The sequence below is a fragment of the Marmota flaviventris genome, chromosome 15 (assembly GCF_047511675.1).
Source record: "Marmota flaviventris isolate mMarFla1 chromosome 15, mMarFla1.hap1, whole genome shotgun sequence".
Taxonomy (NCBI): domain Eukaryota; kingdom Metazoa; phylum Chordata; class Mammalia; order Rodentia; family Sciuridae; genus Marmota; species Marmota flaviventris.
Window position 1 is genome coordinate 77,150,856 of NC_092512.1, and position 26,721 is coordinate 77,177,576.

Below are 26,721 nucleotides of genomic sequence, written 5' to 3' on the forward strand. Positions count from 1 at the left end.
AAGTGTGGTTGTGATGGTAATTGTTGTGTAGAAAGAGAAATATCAAAATACAGAAAAAAAGGATGATTACTGTACAGAAATCCAAGATCAGTGAGATGGAATAGGACCTAGCCAGATGGAAGAAATTGTAATGTTCCCCTAGATGTTTCCAAAGCATAGCAGAAAAAGGTAGAGGGGAAAAAAGGAGTCCTATAAGAAAGAACTTATGGTATTTTTATCATAGGAAAAGAACAAGTATTACCTTCAGTTTTCCCATACAAGTATTCTATATTATAAGTGTTGGAGAGGATGAGGGGGAAAAGGTACACTCATATATTGCTGGTGGGTCTACAAATTGGTACAGCCAATATGGAAAGCAGTATGGAGATTCCTTGGAAATCTGGGAATGGAGCTACCATTTGATCCAGCTATCGCACTCCTTGGACTATACCCAAAGGACTTAAAAACAGCATACTCCTGGGACACAGCCACATCAGTGTTTATAGCAGCACAATTCACAATAGCTAAACTGTGGAACCAACCTAGATGCCCTTCAGTGGATGAATGGATAAAAAAAAAATGTAGCATATATACACAATGGAATATTACTCAGCATTAAAAGAGAATGAAATCATGGCATTTGCATGTAAATAAATGGCGTTGGAGAAGATAATGCTAAGTGAAGTTAGCCAATCCCAAAAAAGACAAATGCCAAATATTTTCTCTAAGGAGGCTGACTCATAGTGGGGTAGGCAGGGGGAGCATGGGAGGATTAGATGAATTCTAGATAGGGAAGAGGGGTGGGAGGGAAAGGGAGGGGCAGGGGATTAGCAAGGGCGGTGGAATGTGATGGACACCATTATCCAAAATATATGTATGAAGACTCGAATTGGGTGTCAACATACTTTATATATAACAGATATAAAATATTGTGATATATATGTGTAATAAGAATTATAATGCAAAAAAACCCACAAAGTACATGTATAAAGGCATGAATTTGCATGAACATATTCTATATACAAAGATATGAAAAATTGTACTCTATATGTGTAATAAGAACTGTAATGCATCTGCTGTCGTGTATTTAAAAAAAAATAAAACAACAACAACAACAACAACAAAACCAAAAACAAAAGAAGCCCCATATTTTCCATATTAAGAATTACCATTGTTTAGGGAAACATCTTTTTTTTTTTTTAAAGAAAATTCAATTTTGCTGAAATTCACATACTATAAAATCAACCATTTAAAAATGAACATTTCTATGGCATTAACCATATTAATAATGCGGTCAAACCAACTGCTTGCTAATTGGAAATAATTTTCATCAGCTTAAAAGAAAACCCCATGCTTAGTAAGCAATACTCTCTATTCCTTTCTTCTAGGCTCTGGCAAATACCAGTCTGCTTTCTATCTCTAGAAATATTCCTATTATTGGCTATTTTGTAAAGAGGGAATAATACAACGTGATCTGGATTCTTTCACCTAACATGATGTCTTCAAGCTTCATCCACACTGGGGCATATGCAAGCACTTCATTCTGCTCATGACTGAATAATGTTCCATTGTATTGTGAAATTGAATTGTTTGGCTGAAAGGTTTATCTGCATAGAGTGACCTGTGACCCAATCTGATGTGTAAACAGACTGTGACCTATTCTTGTAACAAGCAGCCAAGTCTCAGTCAATCCCAAGAAGCCAACAGCTCAAACTGTGTTCAAAGAAGGCAGTTGGGCGCTCTAACGAATAGGGTTGTCTCTATGTCACTTTTCTTTACGCCATTTTCTTTTTTGTGACTGTGAATATCCCCTGCCTGTGTGGTGGAGAGGAGCATTCTCAACCAGTTTTGATCTAGACTGCTGCCTGATTCTAGAATATCAAGTAAAGCTAATTCAGATCTGTAAAACTAGACTTGCCGTGATTTTTACTCTTAAGATAGGTTTTTCTAACTTTTGTCTCTTTTTAATAATGCTGCTATGAATATGGGTGTATAAATATCTGTTTGAGTCCCTGCTTTTATTTATTTATTTATTTTTGTATATAATTAGGAGTGAAATTGCTGAGTCGATATAGTAATTTTTATATTAATTTTTTACAGATTTACTCAACTACTTCCAAGGGAGCTGCATCACTTTGTATTCCCAGAATCAGCAATATACAATTGTTCCCTTTTTTCTACATCCTCACCAACTCTTGTTATTTTCTGTTTCAAAAGTTGTTAGCATCCTAGTAGGTGCAAGATGGTGTCTCATTGTGGTTTTGATTTACATTTCACTAATGACTAATGACACTGAATGTCTTTACATGTGCTTATTGTCCATTTGTGTGTCTTCTTTGGAGAAATGCCTTCAAGTCCTTGGCTAATTTAAAAAGTTGGCTCTTCATCTTTTTTTCTTGTTGAATTGAGAAGTTTCTTTATATATTATGGATACTATACTCATATCTAATCTATAATTAGAAAATGTTGCTCCCATTCTATAGTTTATCTTTTCACTTTCTTGGCCCTGTCTTTCACAACATGTTTTCACTTTGATCAAGCCCAATTTGTTTTTCCATTTTCTTTTGCTGCTCATGTTTTTTGATATCATGTTGAGGAATCCATTGTCAAATCCAAGGTTTTAAAGATTTACCTGTATGTTTTCTTCCAACACTTTTGTGGTTAGTGCTTAAATTTAGGTCACTTTTTCCTCGTGAGTTAAGTTTTATGATTTAGGTGTTGATAAAGATAACAAAGTTAAAACAGGAGTAACCCTTAATAAAAGTTAAGATTAAATGCAAAACTGAATCTGTAAAGGCATTGCAATTAAAATCAGAAACTAAAAATGGCTCCTATCATCATCATTATTTAAGCATTAGCTTGGAAGTTTTATCTTTTACAATATGGCATAGAACAGAAATAAGTACAAATTTCAGAGAGGAAGAAAATCAAAAATTTTATAGATGAAAATATTTTATGACTAAAACCCTGAAAATAGTCGATTGAAAATGAAAAAAAAACTAATATGGGAGGTGAGCAACGTGATTAATGTAAAAATATGAAATGCATTACCATGTGTCAGAAATGAGTAATTAGAAAATATAGTAGAAATTAAGAAAGTACACTTGAGAGGTAAGCAAAGCGATTAATGCATGAAAATGAGATGCATTACCTTATGTCAGGAATGACTAATTAGAAGGTATAGTAGATAATAATAAGAGGTGATTGATTCTACCTTGACATAATCTTGCCACCCTGGATGGCTTGGATGGTGCTCTGGGCAGGATGTGCTTTCCATCTTTTCTGCCAGGAATGGTGCAACACAGAGACATTTTTTCTGGAAAATGGTTTTGCAATTTGTATCAAGAACAATTAAAATATTCCTGCCCATTATCACACTAGTTTTACCTCTGAGAATTTATCTTTTTTTTTTTAAAGTACACGATTCAGAGGCATTTATTATATTCTCAAAGTTGTGCAACCATCACTACAATCAATTTTAGAACATTTTCTCCACTCCAGAAGAAAGCCTAGACCTATTAACAACCATTCTCCATTCTCTCCGCTCCTACTCCTAGCACTAGGCAACCACTAACTTAATTTCTTTTCCACAGATTTGCCTATTTTGGACATCTTGTGTAATTGAAATCATACAATATGTTGCATTTGTATCTGGATCACTTAGCACAGAGTTCTCAAGGCTTATTCATGTGGTATGAGAATTTATCTTGAGGTAACAATCCAAAGCGCAGGAAAAGTGACACCTAAAAAGCAAATAGGAAACTATCAAAATATCTAATAGTAATGGAATAATAGAGCCACTCCCTGATGATATAGTTTATTATTAAACATGATGCTAATGTTATATTAAAATGATCCTCTGTGTAATGTGACAAGAATACTATAAAACTTTATGATGGCATTGCTAAAGCTATATAAACTATTATTGGGAAAGCACAGTATGGGAAGAAAAACCTTGAGATTGCTAATAGTGATTATTCTAGTGTGCTTAACATGATAGTGGTTTTCTTCTAATTACATTTTCCAAAGTATCTGTAATTACTTTTATATTAAAAATCAAAACATTCATATGTTTTATTTATTGATCTAAAATTCATGGTTTAAAATAATGAGTGAAAAGACAATTAGAAATGTAAGCTTTCCTTCTTTTCCTTTTTACTATTTATGTTCCCTATAACCTATTTCTACCTTAGTATTTTGGATCTTAATCTGTTCATTCTTTTTGTATGTGCATGTATGACATCTGTTCATTACGTTTTACACAAGAAATAGAATAAGATAATCTGCTTGTACATTATATCAACTAGCATATAAGTACATAGTCGTTGAGAGTTAATTTTTCTTTATCATCTCCTCCTGCCGTTACAAGCCATTTTCTGCCTCAGAGCTGAAAAGATTGGTGTCTATCATTCCAAACATTTCTGTGAATTTATATAAAGTATATAAGTGCATTTAAAAATCAACTGAAGCTGGCATAGTGGCACACACCTGTAATCCCGGTGACTCTGGCTACTGAGGCAAGGAGGATCACAAGTTTGAGGTCAGCCTCAGCAACTTAGCAAGACCCTCAGCAACTTAGTGAGACTTTACCTCAAAAATAAATCAATAAAATAAAAATAAAAAAGAATGTAGCTATGTAGTAAAGCATCCCTGGGTTCAATCCCCAGTACCAAAAAATAAATAAAGATAAGTAAAAAGATAAACACATAAATGGGATTGTCCTCTGTACTTGAATAATTTTCACTAGCAATATGGCAACATTTTTTTTTTTTTGATAACCTTCTCTTTTAGCATCAATAGTTCCACCTCATTCCCCCACTGGGATTGAAAACCAAACTTCATCATGAACTTCTGATAAAGTAATTAATTTCTCCTTACCAGTATAATTACAATTATAGATTTTCTTTAAAATTTCTCCCTGAGTTTCTACCAGTTTCTCTGTCACATATTAGTTTGCCTGATTCTATTGTCTTGTTATTATTAAACATGATGCTAATGTTATATTAAAAACGATCCTCTGTGTAATGTGGCAAGAATACTATAAAACTATAGTATTTGGATGATCCCTTTTAAGTTTGCATTTTACTCGTGTGTTTGCTTATTATTCTCATATCCCACACTGTTCTCTTTCTTGACCTCTCCTTCCTCCCCCGTCACCTCCTCTGTTGCTCCAAACACCTGACAAGAAAAACCTAGAGGTGGAAAAGTTTGTTTTTGCTCATAGTTCTGGAGATTCAGTCCGTCGTCAGCCTGTTCCATTTCCCTGGGCTTGAGGCGAGATAGAGCAACATGGGTGGGGGGGCGAGGGGAGTGTGGTAGTAGAGCAAGGCTCCACTTCTGGCATCCAGGAAGCAGGGGAAAGGAGCTCAGGGAAGCTGTACCCTTCCAGGACACATGGCCTCAGTGACTCACCTCCTCTAGCCATGACCCATCTGCCTACAGTTAATACCCACACAATTTATTCAAACTAGGCTGCACTAGTTAGTTAGGTTTCAGTTCCATAATCTAATCATTTCACCCCTGAATATTCCTGAAGCAGCTTAAGGAGCTTTTGAGGGACACCTAATATCCAAATCATAACATTAGATAAGGAAGTTGACTTTATAACATAGTTTTTTTTTAATTTATAACATCGATCAGGGGGTATTTAGAACCCCTGTCTATTGTTCTTCTAATCTCTTGAAAATGGAATTAAGGACCAAAGGGTCACAGCCAAATTAAATACTTGTCCCTTGGAAGAGGCAGGCCAAGCTTGGTTGGGGAGGAGAATGCAAGACAAGGCCCTTCCCCACTAATTCTTTAGCATAGGGCACTGGTTAGTTTGATTAACTAATCAGTTGTTTCCTCTTCCACTTCATGAGGTGTGGAAGAGTCCATGTAAATGACAAAGAAACACCACATTTCATTGGTCACCCAGTAGGAGTGTTCTTTTTGAAACAAGGCCCAATAGCTAGAGGGAGCCAAGATGATACTGAGTCAGATACACTTTCCACATACACTCAGCGTGAATCATATCAGTGTCGGAAGGCCACCTCCATATTTGGTCTTGACTTTCTCCATTTCCTTTCAATTTTCCTATTTCCTAGTTCAAACATAATACTTCCCATCAAATTTCAAGGTACTTTGCAAATTGCTGCTGTGCTTTGATCTTCTTAATTGCTCTGTGATGATGGTTAAATAGAGGCCTGGGAAGAAAAAAGAAGGCATTTACTTTTTTCTTTTTTTTAAGGAATTTCTTCTTCTTTCTCTCTCCCTCTCTCCCTCTCCTCCCCCATATATGTAAACACACATATATACACACATATATGTAACCACACACACACACATATATGTATGTGTGTGTTTATATATTAATATATATATTATATATATTAATAGTAATAAATGACCATTATGATTTTTATATATATATAATTTTTATTAGAAGTGATGCAGGAACCAGGAAGATAAGAAAATTGCTCAAAAATACCGTGATTATCTTGTGGATGTGGTTGTGGATGTGGGCAATCTGGTTACTTCCTCCACCTTTTAGTTGAAATTGTACTTTCTTTAAAAATATCCTCTTTAGATATAGGAATGGTTCCAGTCATGTTCCTGTACAGGAGAAAGTTGTCAGTCAAGAATATATAAAGAAAGCAACAATCAAAAAAGGTTTCTGACCAGCTAATAAGAAAACAAATAAACAAAAAGGACCTTTTGATAACAGCCTAGTTCTGTGCATCAAACTCAGGCACTGCTATGCGCTGGTAGTAGTTAGGGAGGAGCCAAATGTTTCCTGTGCTCAGTGGGATACTTTAATGGCAGGATCCTACACCCAACCAGGCAGGTACTGAGACCTGAATCTGTGCCATACATTTATCAGATGATTTGCCTATAAGACCTTATTTCAGTTCTGACAACAACTGTGTGAATGAAGTCATGACCAATGTAAAAATGTCTTGGTCAATGACAGACCATATACGTGACAGTGATCCCATAAAATCATAATTGAAGGCTAGGAGTGTGGTTCAGGCTAGAGCTCTTGTCTAATGATCTTCCTCTTCTAATCACTTGAAAATGTTTCTGTTAGAATTGTAACTAAGGTCCCAATACTCACAGTCAAATTGCATCAGGCACCCTGAGTTTGATACTTAGCAGTACACACACTTATGCATGCACGCAAAGTATATAATTATCTATTTTACATAATACTTGATAATGGTAATAAATGACTGTTATGATTTATGCATTCACTATACTACACTTTGTGTTGTTATTTTAGAGTGTACTCCTTCAACTTACTAATAAACAGTTTGCATGTTTTGCTGGCAGCAGCCTCGAACATCTCATGTTTACTATGTTTCTTAATTACATCAAGAGGCCACATGGAGCTATTGGCCTAGACTGTCTAGGTTTGTGTAAGTTCATCCTGTAATGTTTGTACAATGTCAAGGTCCCATAACTGATGCATTTCTCATATTATAAGTATGTTTTGAGGTGACACATGACAGTTCTATTAAAGGTCTGATTAGCTGTATTATGAAGATTGAAAATCTGTGTCAAGGAGGATAACTACTGAAAGCTGTACAAGTAATAAATAGTATAGGTTAGAGGTAATCCAGATCTGTCCACCTCCAATCCTTTACTGACATCTCGTGAATATGGTTATTTTCCTGGGACATGGAAGTTTGGTTTATTTTCAGCTATTTTGATGTGGTCTCAATATCACTCTATCTTTAATATCCAGGTGCTTTTAACTCCTCTAGAGTACTTGGTAAAACATGGCATTAAAGTATCTGCTTGGCTTACTCAATTGTAAAGCTGGACCTACACAATGACTTACATTAACTCTGCCCTCTTTCCCATTCTGAGGCCTCAGTGCACTCTGTTTTCGGAAATTTGCGATTTTCTTGTGTGTGGCTGTAGTTGACATTTGTTAACTTCTCAACATTAATTCCATTTTCATGTCCCTCCCTATAGTCCTAATGTCCCATTCCAACTCCAGTTCCAAGGCTGGTCTGAGATTGGCTTACACCTAATAGATACTCAGTCCCTCTGGCCACAGAGATTGACTCAGAGATAGGCATATAATCCAATCAGAATCATATAGAACTGTGTTGAGATATTGACCTCAGGGAAAGACAAACTTTCCTATCTTTGGGGGCAGCCACTGGAAGAGACTTTCTTTCTTGTTCTGGATGGTCTGATACAAAGATATGAGGTTCAAAGCTGTTGCAGCCATTCATAAGCAACAGGGGTTCCCTAGAGTTACTGGAGAAGCACTGTGAGGACTGACAAGAGGGCACCAGAGAAATGGAGAAGTCCCGCCCCCAGGCAGGGGCAATTGGTATTATCATTTCAGCTGCAAGGATAAGCCTAACCCGAAGCAGCATATTTGCTTCCAGACTTTTTTTCTTATAGCTTAACCAGTTTGAATTGGGATATCACTTGTACTTCACTGATAAAATCCTCTTCTGGATTTATCTAGAAAGATAGTCATTATCAAAGATAACTTTTGTTACTACAGTTTGTATTAAAGTTCTCCAGAGAGACTGATGGGATAGAGGTTGAGATCCATCTGTCTGTCTATCTATCTATCCTATCTATCATCTATCTATCTATCTATCTATCTATCTATCTATCTATCTATCTAATCTATCTATCTCACTCATAGATAGACACAGAAATGGATATTTCTTGCAAGGGATTGGATCATGTAACTATGGAGACTAGAAAGTCCCATGACTTGCCATCTGCAAGTTGAAAGCCCAGGAAAACCCAAAGTTTCAGTTTAAACGTGAGAATGGAAAAGCAAATAGGGTGAGTTCTAGTCCAAGCCTAAGGGCAGGAGGAGATGGATCTTATCTATCTTATCTCTCCCTTTTTATTCTATTAGCCCTCTTAATGGGTGGATGATGCCAGCCCACTCACCTGAAGAAACTGGTCTTCTTTACTCAGTCTACCAATTCATATGCTAATATAAAGTTTACCAGCTATCAGGACTCCCTGCCATTCAAGTTGATGCACATGTTAACCAGTTAACCAGCACACTGTTTTTCACTTGAAAGGAATTCATTATTGCTATTAGTCAGAAGGATAACTAGCTAGAAAAGTAATTATTGTTAATTTAAATGTATGGCTATCTTAGGAGCAGTTAAAAAGCAGTTAAAAAGCATTGCTTCACATTCCATCATCATTTTTAACCCCATGCCCCCTCTTTTCCCCCTCCCTCTCCTCTGCCCTATCTAGAGTTTGTCTATCCCTCTCATGCTCCCCCTCCCTACCCCACTATGAGTCAGCCTCCTTATATCAGAGAAAACATTTGGCATTTGTTTTTTTGGGATTGGCTAACTTCACTTACCATTATCTTCTCTAACTCCATCCATTTACCTGATTTTATTCTCTTTTATTGCTGAGTAATATTCCATTGTGTATATATGCCACATTTTTTTTATCCATTCATCTACTGAAGGGCATCTAGGTTGGTTCCACAGTTTAGCTATTGTGAATTGTGCTACTATAAACATTGATATGGCTGTGTCCCTGTAGTAAGGTGTCCTTTGGGTATAGACCTGTAAGGGTCAGGCGAAGCGTCGGAGAAAGAGACCACCAAGTGACCACTCATGCAATTGGCAGAAGGGGATTTATTGAACCAGCATGCTGGGGCTCCAGTGCCCACTCAAGAAGGGAAAGCAGCCCAGAGCCCCGAGCAGGGGCTGAGCACTGCTTAAGTACACTTTTTGGGGAGGGCGGAGGGCTTTGTATACATCAGAACAAATCATCATGAGGCGCGGGAAAATTGAACAACAACTCCTAAACATGATTAGTTCATTCATTGGCGGGAACAGGTCAGGCTGGAGTGATAGGTCATTTCTAAACGGGGTACACATTCAAACTGATTGGTTCAGTCCCTGCAAGGCCTACGTGCAACCACACAGAGCCCTTCAGTTATTAAACAACCGAACAGTCAGGGGAAATGTTTACTGGGTGGTTCTAAGCATTGTCTTAACAGCTACAGAAATTTCAGGTTTTGCAGGTAGCATAGAAACCTAACAATACCTAATCCTTTACATTTTAACTCAGACCTTGCAGCTTAGAAACTTTACAACACCCGGTCTTTTACCCTTTAACTTTTACGCTTTAACTTCAATTTCTTTTACCCTTACAGACCAAGGAGAGGGATAGCTGGGTCAAATGGTGGTTCCATTCCCAGATTTCCAAGGAATCTCCATACTGCTTTCCATATTGGCTGCACCAATTTGCAGTCCCACCAACAATGTATGAGTGTGCCTTTTCCCCCCACATCCTCGCCAACACTTATTGTTGCTTGTCTTCATAATAGCTGCCATTCTGACTGGAGTGAGATGAAATCTTAGAGTAGTTTTGATCTGCATTTCTCTAATTGCTAGCGATGAAGACACAAATTGGTGTGAATATACTTTGTATACAACCAGAGATATGAAAAATTTGTGTCTAAATGTGTAATATGAATTGTAATGCATTCCACTGTCATATATAAATAAAAAAATAATTAAAAAATTAAAGTATATTTCTTATGGACAGCAAAAAAAAAAAAAAAAAGCAGTCGTGCTTTTTAAATTGCAGTGGCAATCCCTACAACTTGGAGCTTGGTAGGCTGAGGCCAAAGGAGTCCAAGATCAAGGCCAGCTTCAGCATCTTGGCAAGGCCCTAAGCAACTTAGCGAGACCATCTCAAAATTAAAAAAAATTAAAAGGCTGAAGACTAGCTCAGTGGTAAAATGCCCCTGGGTTTTATCCCTAGGACCAAAAAAAAAAAAAAAAAAAAAAGAGAAAAGAAAGCAGTTTTTATTTAAATGGTTACTACTGAAAAATATTTTCTCCCTAAGGATAGTAGAGTTGGCATATATCTACAATTTTTTAAAGACTTCAGATTCTGGTTAACTGAGGTTGATTGTAAACAGTAATTTCAAATCTTTCATTGTTAAGAGCCTCATGGAACCACATAATTCGAAACCTCTTATTTCGTCCAGGTATTCTTCTTTCATCTAGCAGCTGTATTTGCTGATACTGGTGGTGAATTGTTTAACCTTTTGAAACCATTTTCTGTAATTCTAGGGTGATATTTGCACATGTACTTGGCTTTCTTTATAAATAAACTATATAAAGCTTATTCCAGAATGTTAGTGAGTGTGGAAAGCTAGGAGCTGAGGACAGACTGACATTTTTGCAAAATTGGCTGGACCATTTAAAATAATGGTTTAGTCTACAAACTTCAAACCATTTGCTTATAAGCATCATAACATAAAAATATCGTGAGTTTAGCATTGCTTTTTAAATATCTTACTGCCATATTAGGAATAGTATTTAAGACATTAATTTTACTGACTTTCTGGAGCAGGATGAGAGGAACCAAAGCCAACTGGGGAAAACAGTTTCCATTAACAGCAACAAGGAAGACATCAAGGAGCACACTGCAGTGTTGAAGCAATTAAGATTTGTAGACAATTAAGATCCTATGAGTTACTCCCAAGATTCAATAGATTTCCTGGAGAAGAAAAACGGGACTTTAAGCCTCCCTTAGGAATCCTTCCCGGGTCTAATAGGAATACTATTCTGTTTTCTATCCTTTTTGGGGACTGGGGAATAGAACATATCATTTATACTTTTATGAAAACTGACAATGAAACCTGGAACATCCTGACCCAAAATATTATTTAAAATAAATTGCTTCAAAAAGAAATTGGAAATCAAGCTGAGGGGAAAGAATAGCTGAGCATCGATAATATAAACAACATCTGAAAGTCAGTGCCAGGCTTGAGCAGACTGAGGGCTGAGGAAATCAGCTCTGGCGGAGGCAGAGAATACTGCAGAGGCAGCTGGTCTTGGAAAATGAATTCGCAGAAGGTTCGTCTGCTGCTTCAGTGCAGATGGGATCATGTGGCCCATGCACATGAGGAAGAGGAGAATGGTATGTTTGGAACATATGTTTGTTGGGTTACTGTAAAACAAAAACAAAAACAAAAACAAAAAACACAAGGCTCTCCTTTAGTGTTTTTTAGCAATGGGTAATTCCATATCTGGTTTCAAAATGGCCATATTGAAATGAGAGGAAAGTGCTAGTTAGAACATCTGCAAACCAGACAAGGAGGAACACGAGGGCACTGTGGGAAGGGGAGATGTGACCTATGGGGCACAGGGAGGTGTGTACAGAGCCCTGTAGCACTGGCTCATTGTTTAATCTAAGCCCATCTTGGTTGTGCTGATAAACTACAGTAAGACAGGACACGGTGCATTCATGGGTGGGTGGAGGCCAGTGTAAGTGAGGTCATGGAGAGCTGGGGGGAGAGTGGAGATGGAGATTCAGAAGCAGGTGTGACCCTGTTGGTGAAGGGCCTAAGAAACATTTGAAGGTACATATTGAAACATACTGAAGTTAATGGAGAGTTTCAAGTGAGGGAACTACACAGACAAATTTAATAAACATGTTTTAGAGTGGTTTGGGGTTTCCAAAATGAGTTGTAACGACAGTACAGAGAGTTCTCATAGACCCTGCACCTAGTTTTCCGTTTTATTAATATCTTGCATTACTGTGCTAGATTTGTAGCAAACTAATGAACTAGAATAGATATTTTATTTTTTATTAATTTTTTACTTGTCCTTTTTAGATATACCTGACAGTAGAAAGTATTTTTCTTTCTATCTATCTATCTATTTATTTATTTATTGGTACCAGGGATTGAACTCAGGGACACTCTACCAATGAGCCCACATGTATTTTGACATATTGTACATACATGGAGTGTAACTTCCCATTCTTATGGCTGTACACGATGTGGCATGACACTGGTCATGTGTTCATATATGAATGTAGGAAAGTTATGTCTGATTCATTTTATTGTTTTTCCCATTGTTAACTAAAGTCCATAGACTGTTCAGAGTTTCTTAGTTCTTATTTAGTGTCTTTATTTTGTCCTAGGGTATACCATCCAGGACACCATGTGACATTGAGGGGTCATGTCTCCCTAGGACTGTCATGGCTACAAGAGTTTCTCAGACCCTCCTTGTTTTTGTTAACCTTGATGGTTTGGAAGAGGACTGACCAAGTGTTCATCTCTATTGTGCTTTTCTGTTTTCCTTGATATTAGATTGGGCTTTGGAGTTTGTGGAAGAAAGACTACAGAGGTAAGGTGCCTTTTGCATCACATAATATAAAAATATACATAATATCAGCATGACTTATCACTGCTAATGTGGACTTCGATCATGTGGTTGAAGTACATTGTGAGTTTCTCCTCTGCGAAATTATTCTTTTCTCTCCTTTCCACGTTGTGCTCTTTAGAGAAACAGGTTTTATTTTTTAGTTTTCAGTGGACACAACATCTTTGTTTGTATGTGGTGCGAGGATCGAACCTGGGCCGCACGCATGCCAGGCCAGCGCGCTACCGCTTGAGCCACATCCCCAGCCCAGAGGAACGGTTCTTTGCACAGTCTACACTTAAGACGTGAGGGGGTATTCTCTACCTCCTTGAGGACAGACTATTTACATAAATTATTTGGAATTCTGAAGAGGAGGTTGGTCTTTTCTTCCTATTTGCTTATTTATCCAATCATCTACTTTTATTGGTCTGAACTCCTGGGTATTAATTTTATACTTTGAGTGATTGTGATAAACAAATACTGCTTAGCTCATTTGTTGGGGCCTTTGGGCATTCTTTCCCTTCATCCTTGTGTCCTTTTGACATACCCTCATGTAATGAGTTTTAGTGATTTTATGATGACTCAGCAGTCATTTTGTTTATAGGTTTAGCTTTCTCTTACCAGAAATAGGACTTAGTTACCCTCGATATAGTTTCTGGTTCTTCACCTCTTCTCAGTTCCTCAATGTGGTCAACCCAGTTATTTGCCTGACCCAACTGATTCCTGGTGACCACTGCCTTTGGAATGGGCTAGAAACAACCTACATGAGTTAATCCACTGACTCCCAGTCCCCACGTGGACTGTCCAGCTATGATGACTACCCTTCTATTACATTGTGACCATGCAGAATCCAAGTTTGCTTATTCTAGACCCGTCAATTAGCTCTCCCCTTGGGAACCTTTTCTGATATTTATTACCCTGGGCCCCACTAAAGGCCTCCACCCATAGGCCTTTCTCTATTTTCCTTCTCACCTGCTAATTGAGTGCAATGTCCCTGTGACCTTATCCTCAGCCCTCACTGATGACGCTATGCTTTTCTCGTGGACATAAAAGTAATAAACTTCTTCTGTTATTTCATTTTTAAAAAATGTTGCTTCTTCTGTCTCATCTGATGAACACACCTGGACCTCATTTTTTTCCGGTGAAGGTTCTTCTACAGAGTATCCATCCTGAAAGGAAGAAATTGAACACCTGTCAGATAAGAGTTACCTGGGTATCTGCCGTGCAAACCAATTTCTTGTGAGAGGAAAATACCTGGTCACAGTTTGGACAATTAAGCATTAGATCATCCTCTACTTTAAAGAAGTATCACATGAAAATTACACTGTAAATGTCAATGACCACTTCCCTGAGAGCCCGATCAGGACAGGACTAGGGTTTATAGCCACTCTCCTGAGAGAGACCTCAAGACAAAACTATAGAAAAACATAGAAAAACAGAAAAAAACTACATGACTTACTCCATTGTTATTTCATTTTTAAAAAAATACAAGATGAGTTCATCGTTATGTGAGTGTGTATGTGCCTCTGTGTGTGTTTGTTTGTGAGTAAGTGGTCTTATTGACATTATATGATGCTTCAGACGCACTTGTATATTTCCTGCCCCAGTCCTAAAACCAGCCGTTTTTTTCCACAGAACCTAAAGTAACCATGTTAGAAAATGGTATTAGAAGCCAAGAACTGGACACTAGGTAAGCTTGTTGCCTCGGGGGTGTCATTACTTCAAGGATTCTCAGCTGACTGAACAAGGAATTCTATGTGTGTATACTAACCTGCAAATACACATATCTACAAATATTTTTATATGTAACCACCTGTAACTATATTAAGTTACAAGTGAGTTCATATTGATGACTTGCCTCTAGTTCACTACTACATGGATCATTCTAGCATTGTCCCATGCTTATCTGCAAACTCCCACTCCAACAGTGAGGAATCTGGCTTTTACCATCTGCCATCAACTTATTTAATTGTTCAATTCCAATACACATATATAGGAGTCTCATATTTGTTAACTCATATACCCAAGGGCTTTATTAACTGTAGTGTAGAACAAATGGACAATTTCCTTTGTCTTTAGTTTTGTAAATGCTCATTTCTAAGCCATGAATAGTGTGTGTGTGTGTGTGTGTGTGTGTGTATGCTTGTGCGTGCATGCACAATCCATCACATTGACAGGAAGTGAATTCAGACTTTGACAATCAGGCTGTAGGTCTTGTGTTTTCAACCAGTTTCACTTATTTTTCTTCTCAGTTAAATTTTCTAACTCTTGAACTGTATGAGGATGTTAATTGTCTCATTTAGTTTTTGCTAAGTCCTAATATACACCTTTATTCCTATAAGATATTCCTAAGTAGGTTAAGTAAGTGTCTCTGACCAATAAAAAATTAAGTCCTCAAAACAAAAACAATAAGCCCCCAAATTCAACTACATAAAGGCCCATGGCAGCAAGAAAACCATGTGCTTCACTGAATGGGAGAGCCCCATTTCTAGGCCTTGTGTGGTTTACAAACTGCAGACAAAGTCAGATGTGATCCACCAGCTCTGAGCTGTGAGGGCTCCTACTGGGCTCAGCGAGTTGTATACCACATTTTGTATTCATAAGAGCCTTTCAAGCACAGGCAAATGGGTTCTAACCAAGAAGAAAATAATCCTACTCATTGTAAATCTTACCTTTTTAAAATAAAAAAAAAGCCATCGATAAAAGATAAAACACCAATCTCATTTAAAAAAAATTTGCACAAATAATATGAAAAACAGCCTTTTGGAAGAAACCTGTGCCCAGTTATACTTCCAAATCGGTTATCATGTCTCCCTTAGGAAATCAAAGCAATCATTCTGCAGACAGAATTTTATCATCAGGATCCAAATTTGTTTTCAGACACTGATGTGAGCAATGAAGGGCATATTTTGCCATCATCACAATTGAATAAGGATTATCTATTTCCCATGGTCTCCTGGTGCTCTGACTAGCCATCTCAGGCATAATGACCTGCTTATGGTAACTATGACTCCAAGTAGATTCTGAAATCCTCTGTGCCACTGAAGTTAGAGTATGGATAGGCCAAATCGAAGAAGAACAAGCACTATGGTTTAAATGGTGATTGGGTTACAAAGGCTCTGACCTCATGAGTAGATTGGTTCTTTCATGGATTAATATTTTGAAGATTAATGGACTAGTGGCTTTGTTATAAAAGAGAACTTTCTCTAGCATGTTTGCTCTATCGGGCCATATGCGCCCTCTAGGCCATTAAAAGCTGCCCACCAGATGTGAATGCCATCCCTTTGGACTTCCCAATATTCATAATCAAGATCCAAAATAAACCTCTTTCTTTATAAATTATGTTATGTCAGGCATTTTATTACAGCCCCAGAAAATGGGTTGATAGCACATGAGCAGGGAATCTCTCAACAGCTCTTCTTTACACAATGTTAGGACCTGATTTTGGTTCTCAGACAGGAAGCTAGTGGCATATGTTTTTGGTAAGATTAGTTTTGTGGCAGATATTAGGCTCACTACCCTAACCCTGGGCTCAGAGTCATCAGAATGTGAAAGCTCCAGAACATGTCTTTTTTGGTGTTGTTATATCCTCAGATCCCAAGATCCTTCTGTTTCACAGGTGGACAGCAATGAAAGGCAGTCAGCCATTAACTGAATGTCTGGCTAGCTGAATAAAGGGAATAGAAAATTACCTTAATCCCTCACCACCCTGTTCTTGGAGCTCACTGAAGAGGAGCAGAGAAAGTAGCAGTAGTCCTGTAGAGCCCACAGGGAGTTAGCAACCACAGCACTTTAGGTTTATGGAGAGGGGAGAGGCCTCCTTCCCTTTCATGCTTTGCAACACAATAGCTTTTTGTGAGCTCATTTATCCCCAATTCCTCCCTTTATGCTGAGGTCTTGGAATTCAAATGACTTTTCCCAAGTCACTTAGCTCATGTGTACAGGGGTGTGTGTGGGGGGGGGAGGGGAACTCCCTTGAGACAGAGAGCCTGAGCCCACCTTAGGCTGGAGATGGAATTGGACATGGGGTTGCTCAGGTCAGAGGCTACAGTCCGCACATTTCTTAGGATACAAGTTGTGGCTTATCCATTTCCCATCCTTCAGTATTTAGAATTAAGTTCTAAAACTGGTGCCTTTTTTTTTTTTTTGCACAATCATGAATTTAATATAAACCCTCTCTGTTTTCACTATACCCATCTGGCTAATTATGGAGAAATATGGACCTGCTCTCTCCTCTGAAGTTACTTTTAAGTTACTGCATTTACCTGGCCTGGGGATAGCACTGGGAAACACACTCAGCCTCTGTGATTTTCTTGTGCTGTATACCTGACCCCTCTTTGCTTCTCAGTTTAAGGAAATTGTCACTTGGTAAGTTAACAATTGTGTCATATCCTGCAGACAATCCTTTTTTTTTTTTAAATGTTATTTTAAAGTGTTCTGATTATTTGGAGTAGTCATCAGAAGTCTGCAATATTTTCTTAACAGAACTATTTTCTTGAGGCTTGTCAACAGCAAGTCTGAAAGGTATAAACAATATCAAGCAAAAAAAATGAAATAAAAATAAAAAAGAAATTAAAAACTCCAACTATTTCTTTTCTGTCTTTTCCTTAAATATCCAACATTAAGGACTATTACTCTGATAGCGAAGTCCTACAGAGACCTTGCTTTTTATGGGTTAAAGCAGCCAGGATAATTAGTTTAATGATCATTCTGCCACCTGACCATTACAGCTCAAGGCTGGCCTGTCCTGAGCTGAGGGATGTTGACATTGGTTATTATCAGCTTCATTTAACATTGTAGGGGATGGAAAATAATTTTCTTTCTGTTCTTTGTTGTTCTCAACTAAAATTCCCTGCAACAACATACAGATTAACAGAAGAAAAACAGAGGTTTATTAACCTATGTGCCTATTACAAACATCTGAGAAAACCCAGAGGAATGAGTAAATCTCCAGAACAGATATCAAAGTGTAGACTTCAGGCTTCTTTATCTCCTTTTATGAAATAAAGAAGGATCTGGGAAAGGCCTTAGGGAGGAGATGGCTGGGAAAGCAGCTTAAACAAAGGCAAGATTTGCTGTGCTGATAGAAGTTGGTGCCCTCTCCAAGAGTCTCTAGTGGTTTGGGGCAATTCTGCTCCTGGTCAAGAAAAGGAAAACCCCTACAAATGGAGATTAATTCTGTGAATATAAATTTCTCTTACCAAAGGGACACTTTATTTATTTATTTATTTTTGGCTGCAATACAAGTTATTTTTATAGTGATTTTTTTTTCAGTGTTAGGACGCACAAGTCATTATCCTTCAGGTAAATTACCTACTGCTCTTTTTCTTTTTTAAGTGGTTGTACATGACAGTGGAATGCACTTAGATACATCATATATAATGGAGTGTAATTTCTCATTCTTCTGGTTATACATGATGTAGAATTCCACCGGTTGTATAGTTACATATGTACCTAGGGTAATAACGTCTGATTCATTCTATTATTTTTTCTACCCCCATACTCCTTCCCTTCCCTTCACTTCCCTCTACTTAAAGTAACTATTCTTCCCTAGCCCACTCCTGTTGTGAATTAGCATCCACATATCAGAGAAAACATTCAGCCTTTGTTTTTTCGGGGGGATTGGCTTATTTAGCTTAGCATGATCTTCTCCAGCTCCATCCATTTACCATAAAATGTCATCATTTTATTCTTCTTTAAGGCTGAGTAATAATATATATATATATATATATATATATCCCACATTTTTAAATCCATTCATTTGTTGAAGGGTACCTAGGTTGGTTCCACAGTTTAGTTTAGCTATTGTGAATTGAGCTGCTATAAACATTGAAGTGGCTGCGTCACTATAATATACTGATTTTAAGTCCTTTAGATGTAAACCAAGAAGTAGGATAGCTGGGTCAAATAATGTTTCCATTCCAAGTTTTCTGAGGAATCTCCATACTGCTTTCCAGAGTGGTTGCACCAATTTGCAGTACCACCAGCACTGTATGAATGTACCTTTCCCCCACATCCTCACCAACATTTATTGTTTTTGGTATTCTTGATAATTGCCATTCTGACTGAAGTGAGATGAAATCTTAGAGTAGTTTTGATTTACATTTCTCTAATTTTTAAAGATGTTGAACACTTTTTCATACATTTGTTGATCGATCGTATTTCTTCTGTGAAGTGCCTGTTCAGCTTCTTAGCCCAGAGTTACTTCTGCACCTGCCTTTTCTCAAAATAACCAAATCCAAATAATTTTCATGTCAAAGGGATATGTTTTGGGATACCATATTTGGTCTCCACTAGTCATATCTTGAGATGGTGTGTCCTGAATCACATCAGTATTTGCTAAAGACAGATGTGGTCAGGGAGGCTTGTGAACATTCATTTATTAAACTCCTTCCTCATGTTGTCAACCATCTCTCCTCAGATCATCTTTCTTTTGGGGGTTTGTTGAACGGCTTTATCCAGGCCAGAAAGATAAGAGATTCCTGAATAATTAGTTACCAAAGCTGGCCCATTCTTCCTACCATACAATATGTCAATCTCTGAAGTGATGGGTTTCACAAAAGAGAGTTTATTCATGAAGCAGGCAAATATGAGGAGATGGAAACCCACCAACTTAAATCTGTCTCCTCGAGAATAGGATTTAGGTGAATTTGTGGGATAAAGAAATAGCATGGTCTGAGGTGGGAGTTTAGGGGGTGAATGAAGTCAGGGAAAGGTGAAGAAATCTAGGGTCAGCTACAGTTGGTAAATGGTAATGCATGATCAAACTTCTGGGTAGGTCCAAGGAGTTCCCACAGAGGTGGATCTCTCCTCAGGACAAATGGGGTTCTTGATTAACATCACAGAAATGAATTTAAGGATGTGTCAATTAGGGGTACAGAGATTTATATAGAAAAGCACGGGATGCTCATTAAGGAAAAATGGGGCCATCTTGAGAGTGAGAGACTTTTGGGGTTCCAGGCTCTTCTTTTAAAGAAAACATGGTGAGGAGTGGCTATGAGGGGATATGTGGGTGTTAGGGCAGGTAGGCAGATAAAATCAACAGGGAAATGGGGGAATGGAGATAGGACCTACTTCATTTTGAATGATGAAAGAACACTCCACCTTGGGCAATAGAAAACCCCACCCATAGGCCATCTCCTTTACAGTTAGGTATTCCCTTCTTAAAACTGAAGAAATTTGTGCTGGGGTTGTGGCTCAGTGGTAGAGTGCTCACCTAGCATGTGTGAGGCACTGGGTTTGATCCTCAGCACCACATAAAAATAAATAAGTGAAATAAAGGCATTGTATCCATCTAAAACTAAAATACATATTTCTAAAAACTGAAGAAACTTAAGGTAACCAGCTTAAGGGAATTGTCAACTTTGGAACTTGCACAGAGCACATGGTCTCTGTTATCTGATCAGTAGATAGTATTGGGAAGTCTCCTAAACTATGAGTTTCTTAAAATATCATCTATTTCTTTGCTTAGTATATTTAGGTGGGCTAACTAATGGTGTCTCAAGGTCATTTTATAAGTGGGTATGGCAACTGTAAAATTTGTGTTTTTTCCAGAAATTTGGGAGTGACAGACCTCAGAGAAGAATTAACTAGGAGAGGGATAGGCCTGAAAAGATATGCAGAACTTTTAATCAAAATTATATTTCCTTGTTCTTCCTTTTGTCACCTTTTAATTTTTTATTTCTTCTATACTATCTCAATGGGTCTTTATCAAATTTATGTTCAGAAAACAGTGGCACTAGAATGATCTGTGAGTAGAATTTTGGGCCTTTTGAGGCTAAAATGTTGTCTATTAGACACTTGTGCAGGCCCAACTGAGCAGCCTGGTTGCTTCAACCAGTTTGATCTAGACAAGTTCATACTCCAATCCCTAAAATAACAAGTTGAACAATCATAACCAAGGTGGACATATATATATATCAGAGGTGTTATCTAGGATAAAATTCTCAGGGTTAGGAGTCTGTTATTATAACAGTGATAACAACCATGACACTTCTTATGCCATCCTATTCTAGATTAGCTCTACTTTGCAAATTGCCGCTTTTGAAGTTTTCTTTTCTGATCCCCTTTGCCCAGTGCTATACATGCTAAAGAAAACTGTCTTTAAGTGACTGAGCTATTAACTGCTGAAGTCAACTATTGCAGAAAAAAAAATGAGAAAAACACTCGTCCTAAGACCTCTTTCTCAGTACTCTATAGTTTTTCAGAATCTGAAATGTTTGATGGTCTTCAAATAACATGAGTGTGGGCCAAGGACTTGCTAATCTTGTTCTTTAATTAAAAGTGGAATAATGTTTAACTTGTAGGAAAATAATATTTCTCTAAAGAATTACAAGGACTGCCCTTGGAGATGAAGGAAAGCATCCCCAGTAATGGAGATAGTGATTGGATGCATGAGTCAGCACACAACCTTCCTGTCCATCACTCTGACATTCTCCTTTACTACCCATAAAAGGCTTTTTTGCATATCTGAGTTCACTAAGAAGGGGCTCTGAGATAACAGCCCCCCTCATCTCAGGCTGGTCTCTGAAGAAGGCTGATTTTTCTTTTCACCAACTCTGTGACTTGAATATTGGCTTTTAGTCCAGAAGTAGGTGTACTTGGGTCCAGTAATCACTTTATTGTCCAGCTAACTGTCTTAAAAATAGTGATGAAAATAAGCACCTAATAACATATGAAGCTATCAGTTTTTTTCTGGGTTTCAAAAGAAAGAATGTGCTCTGTTTTTTTTTTTTAAGTTGAGAGAGAGAGAGAGAGAGAGAGAGAGAGAGAGAGAGAGAGAATGGCTTAAGCCTCAAAAAAGAGAAAAAATTTATTAATTTCATTATGTCGACTTGATTGCAAACATTCTACTACCTATCATAAATGTTTGCCAAGTCCTGACCTCTTAACTGGGCATGGGGTCCCAACCATAATTTTGCTGTATCTGTCATTTCTTGTCTTACCTCTGTATACTCATGCTTTCCATCACAAGTAGCACAAAACCCCATCCCAGAGAAACTCAATCAATAAGCAGATTGATAATCTACAACCTGAGATGTCCCCAGGTATGGGCAAGGTTCATTCAGCAGCTTATGCCATGTCATTGTGAAGGGGATCCATGTAAATGTCATGGGGTCCACTTCATTCTTCGATTATAAACTTTATGTGTACTTTTATTTTATTCTTCTTTTTCTTCTTCCTCTCCTTCTCCCCTGCCTTAACTGCAGGGAAAAGCAAGATTAGTTTTCTTCTTGTCCTAGGCTAAGTTATCATGTCCTCAGCTCACTGACCACAAGAATGAAGGAAGCCAGGCCTGGGGACTGATTCCAGCAGGGCTGAGCAATGGTTATCTCAAGGCCACCATTTGGCTGTGAACTGTAGCTGCTGACAGGCACACCTGGAGCCTAGACCCTAAATTCCTGAATTTTCTTTCAACAAGCCCTTTGTTCCCCCTTGTAAGGGGAACAGCAGCTCTTGAAACTAATATTAGGTTTGCTACTTTCCTCATTTACTGGCAAATCAATAAAACTTATTCTTCCTTTTTCTCAACACTTTATTTGGGTAAGTATTCGGGACAAGGACTAATTTTATAGTATCATCATCAAGGACTGAGATTCTTTCCATCTTTTCATCCTTCCATCTTTGGTATCTTGACTCTGTCCTCAAGCTGTTCCTTTCATAGAGCAGCTGATGTGGTTGGGGTATCAGCTAAAGCATGGTCGTGGGTTCAGACTCCAGCTCTGTTGTTCTGAAGCTCTGCCTTAGTCTCCTCATATGTAAAAATTGAGAAAAATAGAGGAACTTAGCCCATTTGGTCCTGTAAAAAGAAAAATGGAGGCATTTTTAAATTAAAATATGAGTTTGAGCAGACATCTGTATTTGGCATTGTGTTAGATGCTTTTCAAATCGTATTCAGTTTTTATAGTAACCTTGAAAGTTAATTATTCTTGTATCCTCTTCATACATTGGGGGAGATTTGTAGTTTCACAAGATGAAACTTAAGCCTAGTACTTGGCAATTTAGGTAAACCAGCTGAGGTGACAGTGGTTAACTGTGAGCAGCACACAGAACTGACAGGTAGCCATCACATCATGAACCAAGTGGTTTGTATGATTAAGAGATTGGAAAATGTTCACAGAATGCTGATTTCTTTTGTCTTAGATATTTTACTAATAAAATATCTACTTTGTTAAAAATATCTACTTTGTATTAAAAACACACTACTATACATTTTAAGGATGAGATAGAGCTAAATAAAATATCTTAAGTCCTTTGGGTATAGACTGAGGAGTGGGATAGGAGTGGAATTGCATTAAATCTGTAAGTGCTTTTGATAGTATGGTCATTTTGACAATATTAATTCTGCCTATCCAAGAAGAAGGTAGATTTTTCCATCTTCTAAGATCTTCCTTAATTTATTTCATTAGCATTCTATAAGTTTCATTATAGAGGTCTTTCACTTTTTTCATTAAGTTGATTCCCAAGTTGATTCTGGGTCAAATGGTGGTTCTATTCCCAGTTTTCCAAGGAATCTCCATACTGCTTTCCATATTGGCTGCACCAATTTGCAGTCCCAGAACCAATGTATGAGTGTGCCTTTTCCCCCACATCCTTGCCAACACTTATTGTTGTTTGTATGCATAATAGCTGCCATTCTGACTGGAGTGAGATGAAATCTTAGAGTAGTTTTGATTAGCATTTCTCTAATTGATAGAGATGTTGAACATTTTTTTTTTCATATATTTGTTGACTGATTGTATATCCTCTTCTGAGAAGTGTCTATTCAGTTCCTTAGCCCATTTATTGATTGTGTTATTTGTTTTTTTGGTGTTAAGATTTTTGAATTCTTTATCTATCCTAGAGATTAGTGCTCTCTCTGATGTGCGTGTGGTAAAAAATTTATCCCATTTTGTAGGCTCTCTCTTCACTTCACTGATTGTTTCTTTTGCTGAGAAGAAGCTTTTTAGTTTGAATCCATCCCATTTATTGATTCGTGATTTTAATTCTTGCTCTGCAGGAGTCTTTATTAAGGGAGTTGGGGCCTAATTTGATGATGGAGAGTCTCTGATTTAATTCCTAGGCCCTTGATCCACTTTGAGTTGAGTTTTGTGCAGGGTGAGAGATAGGGCTTTTATTTCATTTTGTTGCATATGGATTTCCAATTTTCCCAGCACCATTTGTTGAAGAGGCTATCTTCTCGCCAATGTAGGTTTTTGGTGCCTCTGTCTCATATAGCTGTATTTATGTGGGTTTGTCTCTGTGCCCTCTGTTCTGTACCATTGGTCTACAAATCTATTTTGGTGTCAATACCATGCTGTTTTGGTTACTATTGCTCTGCAGTATAGTTGAATTCAAGATGAATTTCATGACTGCTTTTTCTATTTCTATGAGGAATGCCATTGGGGTTTTGATTGGAATTGCATTAAATCTGTAAGTGCTTTTGGTAGTATGGTCATTTTGACAATATTAATTCTGCCTATCCAAGAAGAAGGTAAATCTTTCCATCTTCTAAGGTCTTCTTTAATTTATTTCATTAGCATTCTGTAAGTTTCATTGTAGAGGTCTTTCACTTTTTTCATTAAGTTGATTCCCAAGTATTTTATTTTTTTAAGGCTATTGTAAATGGAGTAGTTTTCCTCATTTCTCTTTCAGAGGATTTGTCACTGATATACAGAAATGTCTTTGTTTTATGGGTATTAATTTTATATCCTGCTACCTTGCTGAATTCACTCACTAGTTCTAGAAGTTTTCTGGTGGAATTTTTTGGATCTTCTAGGTATAGAATCATATTGTCAGCAAATAGTGGTAATTTAAATTCTTCTTTTCCTATGCATATCCCTTTAATTTCTTTTGTCTGTTTAATTGCTTTGGCTAATGTTTCAAGAACTATGTTAAATGGAAGTGGTTAAAGAGGGCACCCCTGTCTTGTTCCAGGTTTTAGAGGGAATGCTTTCAATTTTTCTCCATTTAGAATGAAGTTGGCCTGGGGCTTAGCATATTTAGCTTTTACAATGTTGAGATAAGTACCTGTTATCCCAAGTTTTTCTAGTGTTTTGAACATGAAGGGGTGTTGTATTTTGTCAAATGCTTTTTCTGCATCTATTGAGATGATCATACGATTATTATCTTTAAGTCTATTGATGTGATGAATTAGGACTATTGATTTCCATATGTTGAACCAACCTTGCATCCCTAGGATGAACCCCACTTGATCATGGTGCACTATATTTAATAAGTTTTTATATTTGATTTGCCAGAATTTTTGCATCTATGTTTATTAGAGATATTGGTCTGAAGTTTTCTTTCTTTGATGTGTCTTTCCTGGTTTTGGAATCAGGGTGATGTTGGCCTCATAGAATGAGTTTGGGAGTGCTCCCTTTTTATCTATTGCATGAAATAGTTTGAGGAGTATTGGTGTTAGTTCTTCATTAAAGGTTTTGTAGAAATCAGCTGTGTATCCATCTGGTCCTGGGCTTTTGTTGTTTGGTAGACTTTTGATGGTATTTTCTATTTCAGTGCTTGAAGTTGATCTGTTTAAATGGTGTATATCATCCTGGTTCAGTTTGGGCAAATCATGTGACTCTAGAAATTTGTTGATGCCATCAGTATTTTCTATTTTACTGGAGTACAAATTTTCAAAATAATTTCTAATTATCTTCTGTATTTCTGTAGTGTCTGTCTTGCTATTTTCTTTTTCACCACGGATGTTAGTAATCTGAGTTTTATCTCTCCTTCTCTTCATTAGCATAGCTAAAGGTTTTCAATTTTATTTATTTTTTCAAAGAACCAACTTTTTGTTTTGTCAATTTTTCAATTATTTCTTTTGTTTCAATCTCATTGACTTTAGCTTCAATTTTAATTATTTCTTGTCTTCTGCTTTTTGTATTGATTTGTTCTTCTTTTTCTAGGGCTATGAGATGTAATGTTAGGTTATTTATTTGTTGACATTTTCTTCTTTTAAGGAATGAACTCCATGCAATGAACTTTCCTCTTATATACTGCCTTCATAGTGTCCCAGAGATTTCGATACATTGTATCAGTGTTCTCATTTACCTCTGAGAATTTTTTAATCTCCTCCTTGATGTCTTTTGCAACCCATTGTTCATTCAGTATCATGTTATTTAGTCTCCAGGTGTTGGAGTAGCTTTTATTTTTTATTTTATCATTGATTTCTAATTTTATTCCATTATGGTATGATAAAATGCAGGGTAGTAACTCTACTTTTTTGTGTCTGTTAAGAGTTGCCTTGTTGCATAACATATGGTCTATTTTAGAGAAGGATCCATGTGCTGCTGAGAAGAAAGTGTATTCACTCGGTGGACGGATGAAGTATTCTATATATGTCAGTTAAGTCTAAGTTATTCATTGTCTTATTGAGTTCTATAGTTTCTTTGTTCAGCTTTTGTTTGGAAGATCTATCCAGTGGTGAAACATGTGTGTTAAAGTCACCCAGAATTATTGTGTTGTGGTCTATTTGACTCTTGAACTTGAGAAGAGTTTGTTTGATGAACATAAATGTTCCATTATTTGGTGCATATATTTATAATTGTTGTGTCTTGTTGATGTATGGTTTCCTTGAGCAGTATGTAATGTCCTTCTTTAT